Below are 22,500 nucleotides of genomic sequence, written 5' to 3' on the forward strand. Positions count from 1 at the left end.
CCATGAGTGTTCCCTTCTCCACTTCTATTTATTTATTCATTTAAATTTACGTATTTCCAACTTTTTGTACTCTTTGTTCCCGTGAGTGCACCATTTTCATTGTCTTTATTGCTTTTTTGTTTTTATTTAGTCTAAGTATTTACTCTTATTACTTTATTTCGTCATACGCCCAGAACTGCTACTCTATGATCACTGTTCACTTGTATTCTCATTTTTCTCCTACTTTTAGTTTTCAATGTTATGTATTTACGGTGATTTATTTATTTATTTGCCCATTCTGAATATTTACATGCATTACTTTATTCTGTCACATTTTTTATGACTATTTATTTATTTATTTACGTATTTATTGATTTATTCGCGTATTCTAAGTATTTAACCTATTGCTTTATTCTTCTATACATCTCCACCTGTACTAATATCACTACTAACTTCATCATCTATTTATTTATTCATCTACCTATTCTAAGTATTTACATGCATTGCTTAATTCCGCCACGCATCTCCGCCTGTACTATCACTGCTAACCCTTCATGCATTTTTCACACCCTGTTTTTCTATTTGTGAGCGCCCGCGAGGCTCTGCACCGTGACAAGTTCCTCCCGCGCGCCGCCTCGTGTCGACACCGAAAAACACGGCACGAAATGATACGGAAAATGAAAAAGTGGTCCACCCTAAACTGTACACGAGGAGAGTTGTCACCCCGCATCCCTTCCTCTCCCCCACCCAGCAGGACAGAAACACGAGATTCGCCTTTATAGCTCCCTTCACCCCTTCTCCCCTTCCCCCATCACCCCATTTATCCCTCTCCACTCCCTCTCACTTGCCCTCACTTTGTCAGTATCCATCCTTCATTCGTATCGCCATTTATTCTCGCCTGATCTTCCCCCCTTCCTTTTTTTACGCACTCCCCCTCGAGCTCCTCTCTCCCTCTCTCTCTCTCTCTCCCCCTCTGGATCATTCCTCTCCTTTTGTATTGCTCTTACTCCTTACTCCTTCACGACTAAAAAAAAGTCTCTCTCTCTCTCTCTCTCTCTCTCTCTCTCTCTCTCTCTCTCTCTCTCTCTCTCTCTCTCTCTCTCTCTCTCTCTCTCTCACTATAATTTTTTAAGTTCCTGTTTTTAATCAAACAGAATACTCGAGTGTGCTTGAAAAAATGTTTAGTTTCCCATAAATACGAAAGAAAATGGGTTGTGCTGGTTTTACTATTCACGTCTCGAAATATATCTCCTCAAAAGTATTTGTTTTTTTTTCCCCATAATGTTCCGAAATTTTATCTACGATTCGTATTCGCGTGTTCGCTTATCTGGTATTACTTGTATGTTATTAATCCTGTTAATTCTGATTTGATTGGTTTCTGATATTTATTACTTGCTCATTCTCTCTCTCTCTCTCTCTCTCTCTCTCTCTCTCTCCTCTCTCTCTCTCTCTCTCTCTCTCTCTCTCTCTCTCTCTCTCGCACAATTTTACAGGTATTCTCAAAATGTAATGGTTTCCTGTCGTCAGTCATCAATTTTGGTGATTGTTTTCATTGGTTTCTGTTATTTATTATTTACTCATGTTTATTTATTCATTTTTTCATCCCCCTCTCCCTCCCTCACTCTCTTTCACCACAATTTTACAGAAGTTCGCAAAATTGAAATCGTTTCCCGTCGTCAGTCTTCCACAGAAAACGACTCCCGGGTATCATTGCGTATTTCATGCATTCAGTTTCCCCGCATCGCAAACGCAAGTAACTCTATTTAGGCTTTCTTTATGCCGCAATATCCCTCCGGGCGAGATGTGTGGAAGGCAAAATCACTCTAGCTTCGATTCCGTACCTTTCATGCACTTTATGCAAATACGGACCCGGCGTGCATCAGGGGCGTTCCTGCTAACGGGACTCTGCTGGGAAGAACACGCATAAACGAGATTCAATTTAGTTTAATGAGATGTAAAATATGTGGTCCTGTGGAAATACTCTGCGCTTCGATATTGTGCTCTTTTTTTCTCCTCCCTCCTCTCTCTCTCTCTCTCTCTCTCTCTCTCTCTCTCTCTCTCTCTCTCTCTCTCTCTCTCTCTCTCTCTCTCTCTCTCTCTTCCTCTTCTTAATATCCGCACCTGACGCTAGTACTTGCACACCTGCTTACCGGGGGAGAGAGGGAGAGGGAAAGGGAAAGGAAACAGAGAGGAGTGTGTAAATATTTGTCTTGTGAAGGAGTGTATTGCGTTTGTATTGAAATTGTTATTGTTGTCTTTGATGATCTTGTGTTTTTTTTTTGTTTCTTTTTGTTATTGGTTTGTTCTCTTTTGTTTTTGTTATTGTTGTTGTTGTTGTTGTTTATGCTACTACTACTACTACTACTACTAGTAATAATGCTACTCACTATTACATATTACAGGCATTATTACAGTTGCTAATCCTATTATTATCGTTATGTTCGTTTTCATTATCATTATTATTATCATCATTATTATTATTATTAATATTATTATTATTATTATCATCACCATTATCCCTATCATTACTATTATTACTATTATTACCATCACCATCACATTTCCACAGCATTCCCGCGTGATAGCGTCATCTGTCCTTAAAGAGAAGAGTGTTGCAATATCCATCGTGGCAATCCTTCCATAATGAGGATATTTACTGCATGATTTTCACCCCATGTTGGAGAATTTACAGCCTGAGTGCGTGTCATCATTTTTAACCCTGATTAGTACTGTGGAAGGAGTTGGCAAGCACGCCTCATCAATTTGCTGACTGATTTGTAAGTATTAGGCAGGGCATTTTCTTATGCTTTGTTTTATTTTCTTTTTTGTTTTTCCTTTTATGGAAGTTGTCTTTGTTATTGTTGCTACTTGGTATTTGCTTCCTTGTCTTCCTGTTCTTTTCCTTTTTATTTATTTATTTATTTATTTATTTATATTTATTTTTTTTGACAGGGTAAATTATGATTTTCAGTAGTTTTCTCTGCTTCCGTGTTTTTTTTTTTTTTCCTTTTCTCTTCCATTTTTTAATAGAGATTTCATTCTGAACCTTAGATTTTTAAACTTTTCCTGGTATGTATTTATTAATTCTTTTTGTAAATGTTCCTTCGTTTCTTTATTTGGGTCAAGTTACGTAATTACCTTGCACCTCAGATATACTACCTTCATTTTCTTATCTACTTTTCTTTTTCCACAACAAATCACCTGATAATTCTGAACACCTTTGCAAAGAGTAAATCACCAGACATAACACAACCCATAACGTACAACAGGCTTAAGACACACTGAGACATAACACATCGCTACACCGCCAGATACTCGAGGTTCCAGGAATACACCGTGCTAAAATAAAGGCTTGGACGTGTCTAAGTAACGCTGCCAGTCACGTGTGGTGGTGGCGTGTCCCGAGGCCCTTAGTGAAGCGCTTATCGCCGCATTATTCACTGTTGCTTTATAGAGAACATGTGTTTGCCTCTCCCTCTCTCCCTCTGCGTGCGCCAGGGCTCGCGTGTTTATATATAACAAGCACGTGATGGAATGTATACTGTATGGCGAGCTTCTTTATTTATGGATCACGTTTCTGTCTGTATCGTGTTGCTCTTTTGTGTGTTTATAGAGAGACGAACGCACGGCGGGTGTAATAGATAGCCAGCATGTTGGGGCGGTACGGTTCGCTGGGCACGGCTTGGGATGAGTAGTTATGAGAGTACGGTTGTGTGAAAAAAAATGGTGAAAAAAAATGTTGTATGTGGGATAGGAAATATATGGCGAGTATGGTGCTTAAGTTTAGGCTATTGTGTTTCAGAATGATTGAGTGTATGTTCTGAGAAAAATGGTAGAAGAAAAGAAAAGGGTAGATAGATACTACGCTCAATAGTAACAGTAGTAGTAGTAGTAGTAGTAGTAGTAGTAGTAGTAGTAGTATGAACAACAATAATGAAAAGTAAACGTGATTCTGAAGTTGATGGTATTGTATTTCAGTTATGAAGGTATGATTCTGTGAAAAATGGTTGGAGAAAATAAATAAATGTAAATAGATGGTTTATGAAAAAAAATAGTGAATAGTAAACCAGACTTTCAAGTTGATATTGTATTTCAGTTATGAGAGTACAGATTTATTAAAAAGAAGGAAAACAAAAAAGGCAAACAGGAATGAAATAGAAAACAGTAAACATAATTCGCAACTTTCTCATGTATTTTCAGAAGTTTTCTTGTGTATAGTGGATAGTACAAGCGAAAGTACAGGTAGGAAAAAAAATAAATAAATAAAAAATAGATAAATAAATAAAAATAAATAAATAGAAATCCTCATATTGTACTTTCAGAAGGCACCGTGTGTATAGTGAATAGCTGAATAACCGACACACGAGCGCAAGTCAGGACAAAAACAAAAAATAATGAGAAGTACACGTAAAATAATGAGTACACGTGACTTGTAAGCGGATCATATTATATTTTAAAAAGCTGCCATGTTCAGTGAGGATCATAAAAAAAAAAGTTACTGCGGCTTAGGACAAAAAAGTACAATAGATAAACGTGAATTGTTTGGTCATATTGTATTTTTAAGAAGTATTGATAAGCATACAGAAGATAAAAAACGTAGGTGTATTTCAGGATAAGATGACGGTACAGTAAATAAGAGTGATTTGTGTGTGGATCACGTATCTTAAGAATGACAGCGTAAATAATGAATAAAGGTGGAAGGCACGGGACAGTAAATACAGTAAATAGACATGATGTATATATAATCTGTTCATGCATTTTAATAAGCAAATACCAAAGTATATTTCAGAATAAAGAAGAGACGTGATTTATAAGTTTGTCATATTGTTTATTAAGAAGCAGCTGTGTCAGAAGTGAATAAAAGAAACAAGTGCAGTTGAGAACACGTTATACATTAGATATAAGTTATTCGTATCCGAGTCATAATGTACTACAGGAAGAAATGGTGTAGATAATCACTCGTGTATTCAGAAAGCTTTGCCTTATAGTGTTACTCACCTCAAGGTTTCTTATCGTTGCAAGAGAATGTTAAGGAGGAAAAAAGTCACCGTTGATTATTCTGTAATTTCGTTCGTGTTGATTGTGCCTCATTTATTCAGGAAACTATTTAATCATATTGTAAGACGCGTCAGAATTGTATATGATTGTGAAAAATATCGTCCAGTGTGATTCATACTGATTACATTGCACTCAAAGAAGTAATAGGATTGGCAGTTATAGTACATTCATAAAAAAAATAATAATCTTATGACATGATTGAACACGTATATCAAATGTGTAAGTGTATTGCATTTCATATCGCAACGCGTGGCTGGCCGTTGCTCACACTCACAAGATTTAAAGAAGTCCTAAATTCTTTCCTTTTTTCCACCCAGACAACCCTAATACTGCCAGTCAGTCTTATAATCTGATTACACTTTTTGTCAGGTGTAAGCATTGATGTGTAAGGCGCGGCGGTAATTCCCTTAGATTGTATAGCATGCGAGCAACAAAGAAGTGGCTTATCTGTGCAAATCATCATGTAGCCTTGCCAGCTGTGCATCTTTACATAATGCATCTTTGTGGCACCGTGACGCCCCGAAATACCGCACCACGCTGACTGAAGCAATGTCGACCAAATTATGGAAATGTCGACAACAGAGAGAGAGAGAGAGAGAGAGAAACATACAATGACACAGACAGATAGATAGGGACGGACAGATAGACAGACACAGACAGACAGACACACAGACTGGCAGACAAACAGACATACAGAGACAAATGGACAAACACACAGACACACACACACACACACACACACACACACACACACACACACACACACACACACACACACACACAGGCAAAGAGAAAGAGACAAACTAAATGATAATGCTGGTGATTGTGATGGAAATTACGAGCAATGACTAAAAAGAGAAAAAAAAATAGTGGAGATTGCACGAGAAGAAGATATTGATTCCAGCTCATGACTTGATGACGTCCTGCTAATGACGCCTGGAAAATGAAGTCCCAATAACGAGCACCGGGTAATGACATCCCGAGAAGACCAGGAGGAGACAAAGGTGACGTCCCAAGAGTAACATCACACGAACACCTAACCGTGACGCCAACGCTTATTTTGACTTACATTAGCCATTACACTGCCACGATCATTTTTCCTTAACACTCATAGCTCCGTATAATATTCTTTGCGTGGAAATATAGAAAAGAGAAACAAGAGGTTAACTTTGTCTTTTACGAGTCTGTATAACCATTTAATTAGACGAGTTCAAAAGCTTAGTGACTAAAAGTTGCTACTGGTTATAGGAAAATGTTTAGCAACGAAAGGCTTAAGAATATGGAAAGAATTCGACTATGGATTGTATTCGGAGAAGCTTTGGAATATCACTGCGACTCTTTCCAAGGCCACTCAGATGATTAGCGTGGTTCTTAAGAGTGTTTCTCCTGTCAGTTAGGTAGAAATGTTGTTAATCTGTCACTAATACCTTGAAAACCTTTAGAAACCTGTGCCACTTCAACTAAAGCCTTTTGAAAGTGGAGATGCGGTACAAGTTTTTCAGAATACAACCTGTATCACCACATGGGCAGTTTGACATAGATACTCTTACATCGACGCCTTGGGAACACCGCGATAACACCACTGCTACAACAACATGTCCATAAGAGCACTACGACAACAACACCAACAATAATAACACGCCAGTAACATCAACAACAACATCCCGAGAACACCATTACGACAACACCCCGAAAAAAAAAAGCCGCTAACACGCCCCGAAGACACTACCCGACAAAAAACACTACGATTAAAACACCCCGGCACTAACACCACAACAACACACTGATTAAAATACCGCTTGAGTAATCCCACCACCGCTATTCCGCCAGCACTCCACCAGCACCTCGCCAGCCCAGCTCAGAGGTTTAAGGTTTAAGGATGAAACTCTCCACTTTACTCTCTGGTCTCCTCCACACTCCCTGACTGGCCTGGACTGAACTAAGCTCCGCGGATATGCGAGGAAATCTGTGACGCTGTGACCTCTACGGCAGCTCCAGTAATCCCATTCAGGCCACTGACTTCACTTTGAGTATTACATGAGGCGTGGCAGCCGCGGGAGGTCGTTTCGTGTGTTCTAATGCAGATAGTTCGTATTTCCAGTTCGTGTTTATTGTTTCATGGCGTCTCCTTGGAGAAGAAGAAGGCTGTGGAGTGTGCTGTCACATTACAACTTATTCTGCACATTAATAGAAGGAGCTCCGTGTTCAGTTCACATTCACACCAAGAACTTATCCATTGCTAGGGATTTTACTGAATCTATATTTCTCCATCGTGATTCCTTCTCTTTGACCTCGAGATCCACTCAGGCCTCGACAACACACAGGAGCAGGCGAGTGGCGTGTCTCCTCGGGGGGCACTCAAGCCTCCCGAGCCGCCAGGTCGAACAAGACGCCACCCTCGCCGCCAGCAGGAGGGGAAAGCTCCACCAGCTCCAGTTTCTGTCTGGAAAAGAAATACTATCTGTTCCTTTTTTTCTCCTCCAGTCTGTCCGGCTATTGCTTCACGAGCTTTTCCGTTTATGTAAATGTGCTGGAGGGTTTGGGAAAAAGAAAAAAAAAAAGTACCTCTAGAATATAAAGGAAATACCGAACATCTTTCCCTTCCGCCTCGTCCCAGTTCAGATAAGATGCCCAAAGACATGAGGTAATAGGACTGCCTTGCGATGCTCCGTCTTTAGAGAGTGTGTAAGTGGTGGGGTGGATAACGGTGGGTGGCGGGGGCTGGGACAAGCACCACCTGGCGGCCCATTTGCTTCCTGCACCCTTTGAAGAGAGAAAGTCTGACCTGCGCCGCACAAGACGTACATCATACGCCGCCCGGAGAGTCGCCTCCTCAAAGGGCATGAGTAGTGGCGTCCTTGGGTCACTAATGCGGGCGGTTTCATCCTTTTCTGATGAGCTAGACGATTGAGGGAGACAGGACGGTCGGCCGCTATGTGTGTGTGTGTGTGTGTGTGTGTGTGTGTGTGTGTGTGTGTGTGTGTACCCTCGCGTGTCTCAGCCAGATTCCCTGACGTTACAGAAGCGAAAAGTGAGAACCGGAACTGCGGGAGCCTTTACGAAGAGGAATCTTAGTTTTAGGTGGAAAGTTTTGGCCGATCACCTCAGGATCGGTCACAAGCCTAATTTAATGTGTCAGTCCACCGGTCACAAATCGTGCGAGGGAGTTCAGCTGGAGATGGAGAGCCAGACACGCCTTTTTGGGAATCGAATAAGAAACTATGAAGTGTAATGCCTAGAGGAATTCTCGTGTTTTCTTCCTATATATATTTTTTTTATTATACTTACTACTACTTATTTATCTTATTTTATTTATTTATTTTTTTTTTTGGTTAAAGTTTGTCCAAAATTATGAAGTGTAATATCTGTGAGAATTCTTGTATTTTCTTCCTATATATATATATTTTTTTTTCATTATTCATATTACCATTTATTTTTTGGTAAGTTTTGTCCACCTACTCCGCCTACCTCCTCCTCCTCCTCCTCCTCCTCCTCCTCCTCCTCCTCCTCCTCCTCCTCCTCCTCCTCCTCCCTCCTGTGATGGAAACCGTGCCGTGGTATTAAAAAGGATTTCGCCTTAATCCTTCAAACAGCACGGCAAAATTTTTAAAGCGAATACCACTGGAGGCTGTACACGCTGCTCTGAAGGAGTACTGACACACACACACACACACACACACACACACACACACACACACACGACCTGGATCAGCATTTGTGTATTAGATTACTTTGCTGTTTTAGATTTTGCGGAGGTCTTTTCTTTTTTACATTATTTTTTATTTTTGTAGGTATTTCAGAGAGAGAGAGAGAGAGAGAGAGAGAGAGAGAGTCTGTTTAAGGGAGGAAAAATAGTGAGTGACGATTGAAAAACAACTAGCACGAAACCTCTCTCTCTCTCTCTCTCTCTCTCTCTCTCTCTGCTACATTCAGAGAGAGAGAGAGAGAGAGAGAGAGAGAGAGAGAGAGAGAGAGAGAGAGAGAGAGACCTACCAACTTCTCTTCTAATTCCGCCAATCCCACAACAGCAAGGGAGGGACCTAATGTTCCCCACCTCGCCTCACCATCCCTGACATTCCAGCTCCTGAAGTGGCCGAGAAGATCGTAAATGTCAGACTGATCTTTATTTTTCTCTTCTTGTGGTAATATGGAATGGCTGGTGTGTGTGTTTTCCGGATGGCTGGTTCTGCTTTAGCGGTCCTCCGGTTCTCGCTGCGCCCGGTCGTTCATGCGGGAAGTTCTCAAGCAGCTTGGGTCTCTGTATTTTTGAGTCTAGGTGATGTTGTGTCGGAGGCGGTGGATTTATGGATAGACAGCGTTTGATGGAGTGGTTGTGATGGTGAGTTAAGTGTGGGGGAAAGTCTCGAGCACACACACACACACACACACACACACACACAGTTAGTAGTTAGTTCATTGACACAGGAGAAGCAAAGTGACATAACAAAATATATTATACAAAACAATACCTAATACAAACTGGATATATTACAAAATGAAATACATAATATAAAGTAATAAAACACACACACACACACACACACACACACTTTGCTTTATGTAACCCGTTTATATTGATTACACAGTAGGTGATATAATAGCGACAAATAATTATGTATCTACCTGTGTGTGTGTGTGTGTGTGTGTGTGTGTGTGTGTGTGTGTGTGTGTGTGTGTGTAAGGAAATAACAGTGACAAGGGATACATTTATTACATATTTGGGTTGAAAATAAACACTAATATTAAATTATAACTAGAGAAGGACCAAATACAAGAAGGTAATCTGTGTGTGTGTGTGTGTGTGTGTGTGTGTGTGTGTGTGTGTGTGTGTGTGTGTGTGTGACAAGGCAGGCAGGAGTGTAGCAATATAGCAGCAGCAGTAGTAGTATAGTCTCTCCCGCTTGGCTGACCACGAGAAGTTGAATATTACACTGTTATTAAAGCTGGGTTGGTCTTTAGGGGGTTCACAGGAGGGGCAGAAAGAGGAGGAGGAGTTAAACCCATACGACCTTTCCTTCATTACTGCAAGTTTTAGTGTTTTAACCTTGCATGTATTAATTTTTGGTATTATCTCCTTGCTTTTACAGTCAGTCGATGGTTTTTTCTTTATATATTCATGCGGTTCTGTTTTATTTATGTGTTTATTTATTTTATTTTTTTGGCTTTATAAGGTCAGATGTTTTTTTTTTATTGTTGACACAGAATGCTTTGTTTTTCGTGTGTATGTTGATATGTATGTATGTTAATATGTATTATGTATGTGCATTTGGTATTTATCTCTTAATTTTATGGTAACAGGATCTCTTGCTTTTGTGTAGTCAAGAGATTTAAGCTTACTGCGCGTAAAATTGTGTGTTTGTATGTATGTACGTGTGTATGCACGTATGTATGTATGTATGTATGTATGTATGTATGTATGTATGTAGGCAAGCTTATATGCATAGTCTTCATTTCTGTTTTGATTTCCTGTTTCAAATATCACCTTTTTTGTCTCATTTTTCTTCTTCTGTTACTTCTGTTGTTGTGTATACTTATTTAGGCATGTATATATGCATGTTTTTTATCTGCGTATTAAATTACGTATTATTATTTTCCGAAGCATATTCATTTTAAATTCGTGATTATAATTTCTCTTGGTAGTTTTAATTCGCTCTCTTTATTAAACCTCTTCAGTTCATTCAGCTTCCGAAAGAAATAAAGCCGCATTTCAACTCCTCACGATTCGAACTGAGATGAAAACTGAACTCGAAGCTTCATGAGTCCTCGGATGCGGGTCACCTATTGAATCCCTAACCTAAAGGAAGGAGGAGGGAGGAGGAAGAGGAGGAAGAAGAAGAGAGGAGGAGTAGGAGGAGATAGAAGAAGAGGAGGAGGAGGAGGAGGAGGAGGAGGAGGAGCTTGCTTTAGGGAGGTTCTGGTAAGCCTTCATAACCTCCTCCTCCTCGGCCTCTTCATTCTGCTTTTCATCTCCCTCCTCTTCTTGTACATGCTCATTTGTTGTTGTTGTTGTTGTTGTTGTTGTTGTTGTTTTTCCCCTTCTCTTTTTTCTTATTTTCATTATCATTATTATCATTTTTCCTTTTCCTTTCCCTCTTTTCTTCTTCTTCCTCCTCCTCCTCCTTTTCCTCCTCCTCCTCTTCTTGCTGCTACTCCTAATTATAATTCTCTCTCTCTCTCTCCCTCTCTCTCTCTCTCTCTCTCTCTCTCTCTCTCTCTCTCTCTCTCTCTCTCCTCCTCCTCCTCCTCCTCCTCCTCCTCCTCCTCCTCTTCTTCCTCTTCCTCCTTTCTTCTTCTTGTTCTTCTTCTTCTAAAAAGTTCTCCTAATTATAATTCTTCTTCCAACTCATCCACCTCTCTCCTCCACCATCACCAACACCACCACCACCACTCCTCCTCCTCCTGCCCCTGCTCCTCCTGCTCCTCCACTTCGTCTTCTTGAACGGGGAGCTTCTTGGAATATTTATGATCTACTTATTCAGCGAGACGAGGAAGAATTGATATCCCTTAGAGAAAATGAGTAATTGATTGGAGCCTGTGACGTAGGGGCAGATCCTTCAGGTGGAACGTGCCCTATAGTATCCTTCCCTCGGGGCCCTGGTGGCTTGAGGATCCCCTAATTGGCAAATAAGGGAGGTGTGCCCTGAAGAGATAAGGGACACGAGACTCAAGGTCGTTTATAGTTTGGTCATGTTTATTTAATGGTTTTTCTGTGTGTTTTAATGAGGGGGTTATTATGGTGTGTTATCTGTTTGTTTGTTTATTTTCAAAGGTTGTAATGGACCGGAAGATTAAAGGTAAGAGATGCGAGACTCAAGTTTGTAGTTTGGCGTAAGTTTATCCACTACCTTTTAATGACGGAAGTGTTATTATGCATTTTTATTTGTTTTCGAAGGTTGTAATGGACAGAAAAGTCAAAGATCGTGCTAAATATTCTTTCTAATGTAAACTCTAGTAATTGAATTGGTTTATTTTTTTATATATTTTTTTCATTTATTCTTTTTTTGTGGATGTGGTAACAGTGATGATGCGATACATGTATCTCTCTCTCTCTCTCTCTCTCTCTCTCTCTCTCTCTCTCTCTCTCTCTCTCTCTCTCTCTCTCTCTCTCTCTCTCTCTCTCTCTCTCTCACTCTCTCAGGGACACACCCTCTGGAATAGACACCACCGGGGTCTGTTAAGCTGCCCTGATCCCGAGTAATCCCATTAATTTCCAGCGAATGTAAGGGGTCCACCGTCCACTAATGGGATAAAAAGATGGGATTTTCAAGACTTTACACTTTACAGAACAGGGAGGCTGAGAAAAATCGGTGAATATAAAGGCAAAATGTATACTGAAGAATTGTTTAAGAAGTAACTACATACATTGAAGGTTTTAGGAATTACATGGGAATATAAAGTAATGTTAAATGTATTGAATAAATTGATAAATGTAAAATGTCGACTGTATATTCATTCAGGTATGCGATTTTAGGTACGTTTGGAGTTATACAGATTATATAGTATTTTTAGTCATTGGTGAAGGTGAAAAAAAAGATATACAAAACTAGTGAGGAGAATGAATGATTAATTTTGGAGTACGCTGAAAGTTACGGAAGTATATGAATAAGATATGGGATGTTTGGCATTTACTAAAGTCGCAAATAGAAAAAAAAAATAAAAATAAAAATAAAGTAAATAAATAAATAAATAAATAAACCGTCATATTATTTTCTCCATATAATTGACGTTAGCAGGATTTATTTAATGTTCTACAGTTTACCTTTTTTTATTTATCAACACACACACACACACACACACACACACACACACACACACACACACACACACACACACACACACACACACACACACACACACACACACACACACACACACACAGCTCCGTTAGAAAGAACTGGAAATATTTACAAAGCCACTTCGGTGCGTTAACTGGTTATTAATTATAATGCAGGTGTGTGTGACGCTGACCGAGTTTTGGCAGTGATTTGGTTTTTGTGGAAGAAATTGTGTTGCTGTTAAGTCCACCGATAATAATAATAATAATAATAATAATAATAATAATAATGATAATAATAATAATAATAATAATAATAATGGTGATTTATGTATATATATTTTTTCTATGAAGTATGATATGTATAAAGCTTTTTTTTTTTATTCATTGTTCGTATTACATGTAAATATTAAACGTTTAAAGAGACTGATCACACACACACACACACACACACACACACACACACACACACACACACACACACACACATACAGCAATCTCATTTATAATCCATGCACTTGTTTGATTGTAGTTTTATTTACTCGGTGTGTGTGTGTGTGCGTGTGTGTGTGTGTGTGTGTGTGTGTGTGTGTGTGTGTGTGTGTGTGTGTGTACGTGGCTATATTATTATTTATTCATTTTTTTCGTGTGTAGTTTTACTTGTGCGTGACTGTTCCCGTGTGCGTGTCATTGTTTTCAGGTTATGTAAGAGAGAGAGAGAGAGAGAGAGAGAGAGAGAGAGAGAGAGAGAGAGAGAGAGAGAGAGAGGCATGTCTGCCTCATTCAAATTACAATGGGGAACATTTCCTTTTTTTTTTTTTTGTGAGGGATGAATGTTGCATGAGTTATAATATTGAGGAAATTAACAAGACACGTCCTTGGGCGCCTTCATCTTTTGAGACAAGAATTAACTCTCAAACTTGCCTAATGAAGAGATATGTATGAATATGCTAATTCTTTTGTTCCCTTTGTTAAACACTGCTACTACTACTACTACTACTACTACTACTACTACTACTACTACTATTGCAATAATGTTTTCTCATAAATGTTCATCCTAATTCGTGCCAAATATTCCTCACATTCTTACATAACTCGGAAAAAAAAATAAATACTCTACACACATAAATGGGGGGGAAAATAAGTGAGGAATAAAAGGCGAGAAGTTGTCATGCGTGAATAAGTGAAGAGGCATTAGGGAGTCTGATGAGGAGGCTGGATAAACACTCGGCTATGGACGGTGGTGGCGGATGGCGAGTTCCCTGCTTTGATGTTGTATTGTGTGGCTTAACTTGGCTTTTGTGGTGTGCTTATTTATTTTCTTTTATTCCTATGCTCTGGAGTGGTCGTTTATTTTCTGCTGTTTGTTGTGCAGTATTTCATGTTCACCCATTCATTGTCATTTGGTACATTTCCCTTAATCGCTAACCACTTTTTCACACTTCTCGTTCTGCAGTCACCTCCAAACATTACAACGGTTAGAAACTGCAAAATCTATTACTTTACATTCCTTTCTTTCTTGCAGGTGCTTCTAAAGATTTCATACGTTGCTTTTAGTGATGTGAATTGTTGCGTGTCGCAGTGAATAAAGGAGACGTCAGTTGTTCTTATGTATTCAATAAATTTCCAAAGTAAGAAAATATAAACCTCTCCTGAATCTTAAAATTTTCATATTCCATATAGAGTAAAAAATATATCTTGTATCTTTCCAGAGTCAAAGATAAGAAAAAGGGAATCTGTAGCAATTATCAATATTTGCAGTAGTTTTGTGGATTCAGAACTCCAATAATTAAGATTCCATATCAGTTACTAATATTTGGCGTAGATTTTTTGGATCCAGGCACGCGCTCCTTAGACTCCACAGCAGTTACAATTACCAGTGACTCCAACAACTTTGCTCAGCCAGACACAAGACACGCAGATGCTACAGTATTAACTAAACTTTCTGACTCAAACCACAAGGCACTCAGATTCCATACCAATTACGAGCATTTCCAAGAACTTCCAGAACTCAAACCTCCAATAATTAAGATTGCATATCAATTGCTGACGTTTTTGGATGCAGGCACAAGCTACTTAGACTTCCGCAACAATTATGTTTCCAGTAATTTCCCAGTAAGTCGCCAGATGCTCACATTACATTTCAATTACGTACATTGCCAGCAAGTTTCCAGTGTCAGGCACAAGATACCATGATGCGAAAGCAATTACTAAAAATATCAAATAACTTTCCAGACATAAAACACAAAATTATTCGCGTTTCATTAGATTTTTCCAGCATCTACGGTAACTTTTTACATTCAGACGCCAAGGAAATGTTGAAGTAATTAGCTGAGAATATCTACATACTTTTTTATTTTTGTTACAGTTGCTTCAAATCAGGATTAAATTTCAATGCACTTCAAGTTCTGGAAATAAAATACTTCCTGGAAAATAGATATACTTATACGTCATGACATTTCTCTTCTACACACGGCAATAGCATCTCCTTTAGTTAATATGGCCGGGATATTCACCGCTTCTAGAAAATGGAGACATGCTGAATTCTTCGTAGTCTTTCGCTGAACTAAGAATCGAAGTGAAGACGTGGGTGGATTATATAGAAAAAATACAATAAAAACAAATTAAAAACATTTCCCAGAGAGAGAGAGAGAGAGAGAGAGAGAGAGAGAGATATGAGAGGAGTGTAAGGTATATGACGTTGAGGGAATATACGAGGTAAGCCCAGGGGAGTAAGAGAGAGAGAGAGAGAGAGAGAGAGAGAGAGAGAGAGAGAGAGAGAGAGAGAGAGAGAGAGAGAGAGAGAGAGGATAAAAAATGAAGAGATCGTGAGGAGAAATAGAAGACAAAAAGAGGAACAGGAGAGCAGGTGGAGAAGGAGGAAAAGGAGGAGGAGGAAAAGGAGAAAACGAAGGGGACAGGAAAAGAAAAGGAAAAGTAAGAATATGAAGGGAAAGGACGAGGAAAGTGTGAGAGGAAAAGGAGGAGGAGGAGGAGGAGGCCGAGAATAGGAAATGAAGAGAGAATACTAGGAATAGGAAAGGACGATGAAAGTGGAAGAAGGAAAAAGAAGAGTAGGAGGAAGAGGAGGAGGAAGAGGAAAAGAACAGAAAGTGTATTGAAAATTTAGAGAGAGAGAGAGAGAGAGAGAGAGAGAGAGAGAGTGTGTGTGTGTGTGTGTGTGTGTGTGTGTGTGTGTGTGTGTGTGTTTACATTTCACACGCTTTTTCTAGGAAATGTCTATTAATTTAGCGGTAGTATGTGAGGTGTGAATACCTGACTCTCTCTCTCTCTCTCTCTCTCTCTCTCTCTCTCTCTCTCTCTCTCTCTCTCTCTCTCTCTCTCTCTCTCTTGCTCGCGTTTTCTTTCCTTCATTTCAAGATTTTGTTCAGTTTTCTGATTCAAAGTTAAAAAGTCGACACGTAGTAAGCATCGTAAATCACTCCTCCCCCTCCTCCTCCTCCTCCTCCTCCTCCTCCTCCTCCTCCTCCTCCTCCTCCTCCTCCTCCTCACGTTCCTCTCTTCTCTCTGCTGTCTTTTCATTTATTCTCCCTTCTTTTTCTCTTCTTCTCCCCCCTCTTGTGTTCTCTCCTATCTCCCGCCTCCTTTCCTCTCTTCTATCCTGTTCTCTTCCCTCTTCTTCTTTATCCTCCTCCTTCTTTCTTGATCTCTTCGATTTTCCCGTTTTCCTACTTTCTTTCTCTCCTCCTCCTTCTCCTCCTCCTCCTTCTCTTCCTCTTCCTCTTCCTTTTCTTCGTCCTTTTCTTCCTCTTCTTCTTCCTCCTCCTTCTCCACACCTGTGTCCACATCTTCTTTCTCTGCCTCATCTTCTTTCTTCCCTCCTTTTCCTCTCCATCCTTCTAGATCTGCACCTCGGCCTCCATGTCTTCCTCCTCCTCCTCTTCCTCCTCCTCCTCCTCCTCCACCGCCGCCGCTGCCGCCGCCGCCGCCGGAAGTTTTGCAGGCAGGCCTCACTCTCATTATAACATTATTGGACATACAAACTTTTGCACCCAAGACATTGGCGTTGAGGAAGTGACTTGAATTTTTTAGATTGTGAAGGAAGACGAGAAGGAGCAGGAGGAGGAGGAGGAGGAGGAGGAGGCGGAGAAGTGGAAAGTTATATATTGACTAATGTTTTTTTTTTACCTATGTTTTTATTATTATTATTATTTGTGTGATTTTAGTTTTGTTTTGTTTTTCGAGTGTGTGTGTGTGTGTGTGTGTGTGTGTGTGTGTGTGTGTGTGTGTGTGTGTGTGTGTGTGTTGTTGACAAAAGAATATTGCGTCACTGAATACCTTGATTGGATAGATCAGTAAACAAGTTGATGAATAGACAGAAAAAGAGAGTAAAACAGGTTGGTAGGTAGATAAATATATATACTCGTGCGTGTATCTGTTTACCCGTCTCTCTGTCTGTCTGTCTGTCTGTTTGTCTATCTGACTGTCCAGCTGTTTGTATGTCTGTCTGTATCTGCTTATCTATCTATCTCTCTATGATTGTCTATCTCTTTATCTATCTGACTGCTTCTGTCTGTATCTCTCCTTCCCTCCCTCCCTCCCTCCCTCCCTCCCTACATCTGAGATTCCAACAAACTCAACAATTCCAACATTTCTTTTCTATTTAATTCCTGCCATGTCGTCCTTCATTATATTCATCCCGGGACGCGATTGGTGGATTGGGAGAAGGGAAAACACGGCCATTATCCTCCATTGTATGAAAATGGAGCGTGATGGAGGCAATTTTCCGCTCGTCCTCTTCTTGGCTTTTTTGTTTGCGATGCTGGAAGTTATATGGGCGAGTTGGGCGTCCCCTCTCTCTCTCTCTCTCTCTCGTGTGTGTGGTTTCATTTGAATGGGGAATTGAAATGGAAACTTTTCTCTGCTCACCCGTAGAATTCTTGTTCGGTCTTAGATGCACACTTGTAGATAGACAGAGAGACAGACAGACAGAGAGAGAGACAGACAGACAGACAGACAGAGAGACAGACAGACAGACAGACAGGCAGACAGACGGACAGAGAGACAGACAGACAGACAGACAGACAGACAGACAGACAGACAGACAGACAGACACACATACACACATACACGAATCTAAAAAAAAATTAATATCAAGACGTTGACATACAAAATACACCTAAACATTCACTTTTCCTTCCTTCTTTCCTTCCTTTCCTTCCTTTCCTTCCTTCTTTTCTCTCCTTCCTCGCTCCTTCCTCCCCAAAATAAGCCTCACAGGGAGCCAAAGAGAGCATTACTGGAATATATTGCAAGTCTCACGGTAAGTTAAATGAGGTAATACTTTTCACGAATGTTACGTTAAAAGTAAAGCTTCTCGCGCTGCCACTCCACCTGACTTCCGGCCGTCTCACCTGTAAAGCTCACCTGCCCTCCGTTAACTTTCTCTTTTCTACCTTTATTGTTTTCTTTTCTTTTTTTTTTTTTGTATCGTTGCTTATTATTATTTTTTTTTCTATTATTTTTGTTGGGGTATTTTTTTTTTATGTTACTTTTTCGTTGGTGTATTTTTTTTTTTTTTGTGATGTATTTTTTCTTTCTTTTTTTTGTTTGGTTTGATTTATATTGATTTTTTTTCTTTTTTGTGTAATTTTTTTTTAGGTATTTTTTGTGTAGTTATTTTCATTTTTTTGTGTAATTTATTTATTTATTTTTTTTTTTTGGTTTAATTTCTTTGTTTTAGTGATTTACTTTTTGTTGGTGTTAACTTTTTTTTAATGTTCGTTGTTAGTGTATTTTTTTTTTGAATGGTGTAATTTATTTATTTGTTGGTGTAATTTATTTGTTTGTTGGTGTAATCTTTTTTTTGTGACATTCTTTAGTTTTTATTATTGTTTTTATTCATTTATTTTATTTTTTTCATTTATTATTATTTTTATTTTCCTTTTTTTGTTTATTTGTATAATTTTAATGCATTTTTTTTGTAGTTTTTTTTCATTATTTTGTTTTTTTCCCTTTACCTTTTCTTCATCATTGCAACTATTTATATTTTATTTTTTATCATTGCGACTTACTTCTTTTGTATGTTTCATTGTATTTTCATTCTTTTATTTCTGTAATGTATTTTCTTAAGTTTTTATTTGTAATTCTTGTAACTTCTTTATATTCTTGTGTAGTTTCATGCTTGTATTCCTGTAAAGTATTTCATTTTTCCTTTTTTTTTTGTCACTATATATATTTTTCTTTTTATTTCATTTTTTTTCTTTGATATTTTCTCTCACTGTATTTCTCATCTCTTTTATCACCGTAATGTATTTTCTTATTTTATTACCGTAACTGTTTTCATTTTTCTTTGTTACTGTAACGTATTTCGAAGATATTTTTTTTTTTTTTTGGTCTAGCTACGGGGCAACAGTAAATGGTTGTTGTTGTTGTTGTTGTTGTTGTTGTTGTTGTTGTTGTTGTTGTTGTTGTTGTTATCTGTTATTTGTTGTTGTTATCTGTTGTTGTTATTGTTGTTGTCATCGTCATTGTTGCTGTATTATATTTTTGTATGTTTTGTTGTAATTATTATTATTATTATTATTATTATTATTATTATTATTATTATTATTATTATTATCATTAGGAGTAGTAGTAGTAGTAGTAGTAGTAATAGTAGTAGTTGTAGTATCTTCATCATCATCATCATCATCATCATCATCATCATTATCATTATTATCATTACTGCATTTATCATTTTTATTGCTAATTACTTCTTTTTTTTTTTTTTCCTTCATTTATCATCACAGCACTCCCGCGTATTGACCTCAGGTGAACCATTCGGAACTCACCCATTGATTAGTCTTCACAAGGGAGTCTTTTCTGTCGTGGCGGGGCGTAATGTTGTGTTTGCTTACTCGATACTCCAACCTCCCCATGTGACAAGGCTCTTTTTGGGGGGTAACTGTCTGGGTGGGGTGTCATTGTGTCCATCGTATTTTTGCTTCCCTTTCCTCTTCGTGTTTTTTTATCCTTCTATTTTATTTTATTTCTATTTTTATCTCTTTTTTTCGTTGCGTCACTTCATGCTCTGTTAATCGATGAGAGGAGGATCGTCTCTCTCTCTCTCTCTCTCTCTCTCTCTCTCTCTCTCTCTCTCTCTCTCTCTCTCTCTCTCTCTCTCTCTCTCTCTCTCTCTCTCTCTCTCTCTCTCTCTCACACACACACACACACACACACACACACACACACACACACACACACACACACACACACACACACACACACACACACATTATTATTATTATTATTATTATTATTATTATTATTATTATTATTATTATTATTATTATTATCATCATCATTATTATTGCCATTAACATTATAGCCACCATTGCCGTGAAGTTATTAATATCATAGATAATACTGTGAACAGTGCTGGGCAAAGCAATAAAGCTTTGGACAAAAGTATGTGCTGCAGGAACTATTAATCAGCTGAATACCAAATACCCGGCTCAGGTGTGTCGCCTCTCCCCTTTTCACGTAGGAAGAGGAGGAGGAGGAAGAAGAGGAAGAGATAAAAGGGAGGAAGAGGAAGAAGCGCAGGAACTTTGCATTTAAACCTTGACTTTACGCCTTGATCAAAACCATCCAGCGCATTTTAAGGTCTTGCGTGCGTGAAAGAAGGAGATAAACAGGGTGAGAGATAGACCAGCTCCCCTCGGTGGCTCCCTGTTCCCGCCCCGCACCAGGAAGGCTGAAAGAGAGGCAGTCTGTGGGTGGCGGACAATACCTTTTAGCTAATGAGAACGAGACTGCGGGCGCCCCCATTAGCAGTATGGAGGAAGCTGTTTGATGACAGTCCTCCGCAGCCCACCTGGTCAGACTCACCTGGGCACCTCGCACAGAGAGAGAGAGAGAGAGAGAGAGAGAGAGAGAGGGGGGGAACAGAGAGAGAACTGACAGATAAGCGAACAGAGAAAAATTCATATTGGCGAAGAGACAGACAAAAATGTAGACAAAGACGGACAGAGATACGAAATAGGCAAGCAGACAAGATAGAAATAACAAAACAGACAGATAGATAGATAGATAGATAGATAGATAGATAGATAGACAGATGGGTAGATAGATATTCAGATGCATGTTAATAATGCCTTGATTAACAATGATAACTCTAAATGATACAACTTAGCTAATTGTAGTCCATATATTAATGTTACTCCGAAACAAACCCTAAATAACCAATTACGAAACTAATTATACAACCGCAAGATGTCATGAATACTCTCGCATACAACCTCATTACTCATGTTTCCACTAAATGTGTACAACCTCATTACTCATGTTTCCACTAAATGTATACAATCTCATTACTTATGTTTCCACTAGATGTATATAACCTCATTACTTATGTTTCCACTAAATGTGTACAACCTCATTACTTATGTTTTCACTAAATGTGTACAACCTCATTACTTATGTTTCCACTAAATGTATCCAACCTCATTACTCATGTTTCCACTAAATGTATCTTCTAAACAGTTGACTGAATAATGATTTCTTATTTATTGAGTCACAGGACAGTTCTCCACGACATGTCCTTCCGTATGGATTGAACCACACGTACGTAAACGTTCCTCCACCGGGAGGCGACTCCGCCCCGCCTGCTCCATCGTCCAGTCTCGGTCGCCAGCGAATGCCCTGAAACCCTGAACCATGTCAAAGGGACTGTGGAGATCATTTATTACGTCTTACTTTGTACATGTCATGCACCGCCATCGTAGGATTAATATCTCTGTACACGTTACACCTCGCTGTTCCCGACGTCAGTATAGGCCTGTGTACATTGCCAACCATTATCCCGAGTGTATTTATTTACAATCCTAGAAACATGTGCATTTATGGCCCAAATACTCCTGACAATAAGACTGAACGGATCATCAATCATACCAGATCTTTCCTGCCTTAACCTGTGAAAAAAATTGTGTTGTTTTAGTTGTAAAAAGTCTGACAAGATTGGGTAACCTAGTTTTGCATAGTAAGCGAGGATAGAAGTGTTCTTTCTGACCCCCAACACCTTCATAGCTCAGTGGTACAGTCTGATGATAACAGGCTTCTTGTCAGCACCGAGCCATGATTCACTCCCGAACAAAAGTGACGACGTGAGAGCTGCTTCAAACACTCTGCGCTTTACAACGAACGGAATTATTTTTCCTCATAAATTAAACAACGGTGTTATTTTTCCTCATAAATTAAACAAATTTCAAAACCTGTCAGATTTTTCTTTTTGCAGACAAGCAGACGGACGGAGAGATACTAGGCAGGGAGACAAACAGACCAGAGAGAGAGAGAGAGAGAGAGAGAGAGAGAGAGAGAGAGAGAGAGAGAGAGAGAGAGAGAGAGAGAGAGTTATGAAGCAGATGATTTCTCCCACTCAAGATGACGGATTGCAGTTATTGTAAAGAAAATGATGAACGTTTGTCGACACGCGCGGTGATATATCGGCGTGTGCAAAGTGAGGCACGCTTAATGTTAATGAATCACACTTAACATCAATGAATCGCTGTGAAGACTTTTTATGCCGAGATTCTAAAGATTACCGCTGCATTTCCAGTGATTCTCGCCGGCATGAAAACTGGGACGGGAACCTGAACCTGCGGGGACGAGTGAGCGCCGCAAAAAAGTGTGAATATTGAAGGCATTTACATACACAAGTAGGTACGTCAGGTTTCATGTCGAGAGTG

The sequence above is a fragment of the Scylla paramamosain genome, chromosome 35 (genome assembly GCF_035594125.1).
Source record: "Scylla paramamosain isolate STU-SP2022 chromosome 35, ASM3559412v1, whole genome shotgun sequence".
In the NCBI taxonomy this organism is placed as follows: Eukaryota; Metazoa; Arthropoda; class Malacostraca; order Decapoda; family Portunidae; genus Scylla; species Scylla paramamosain.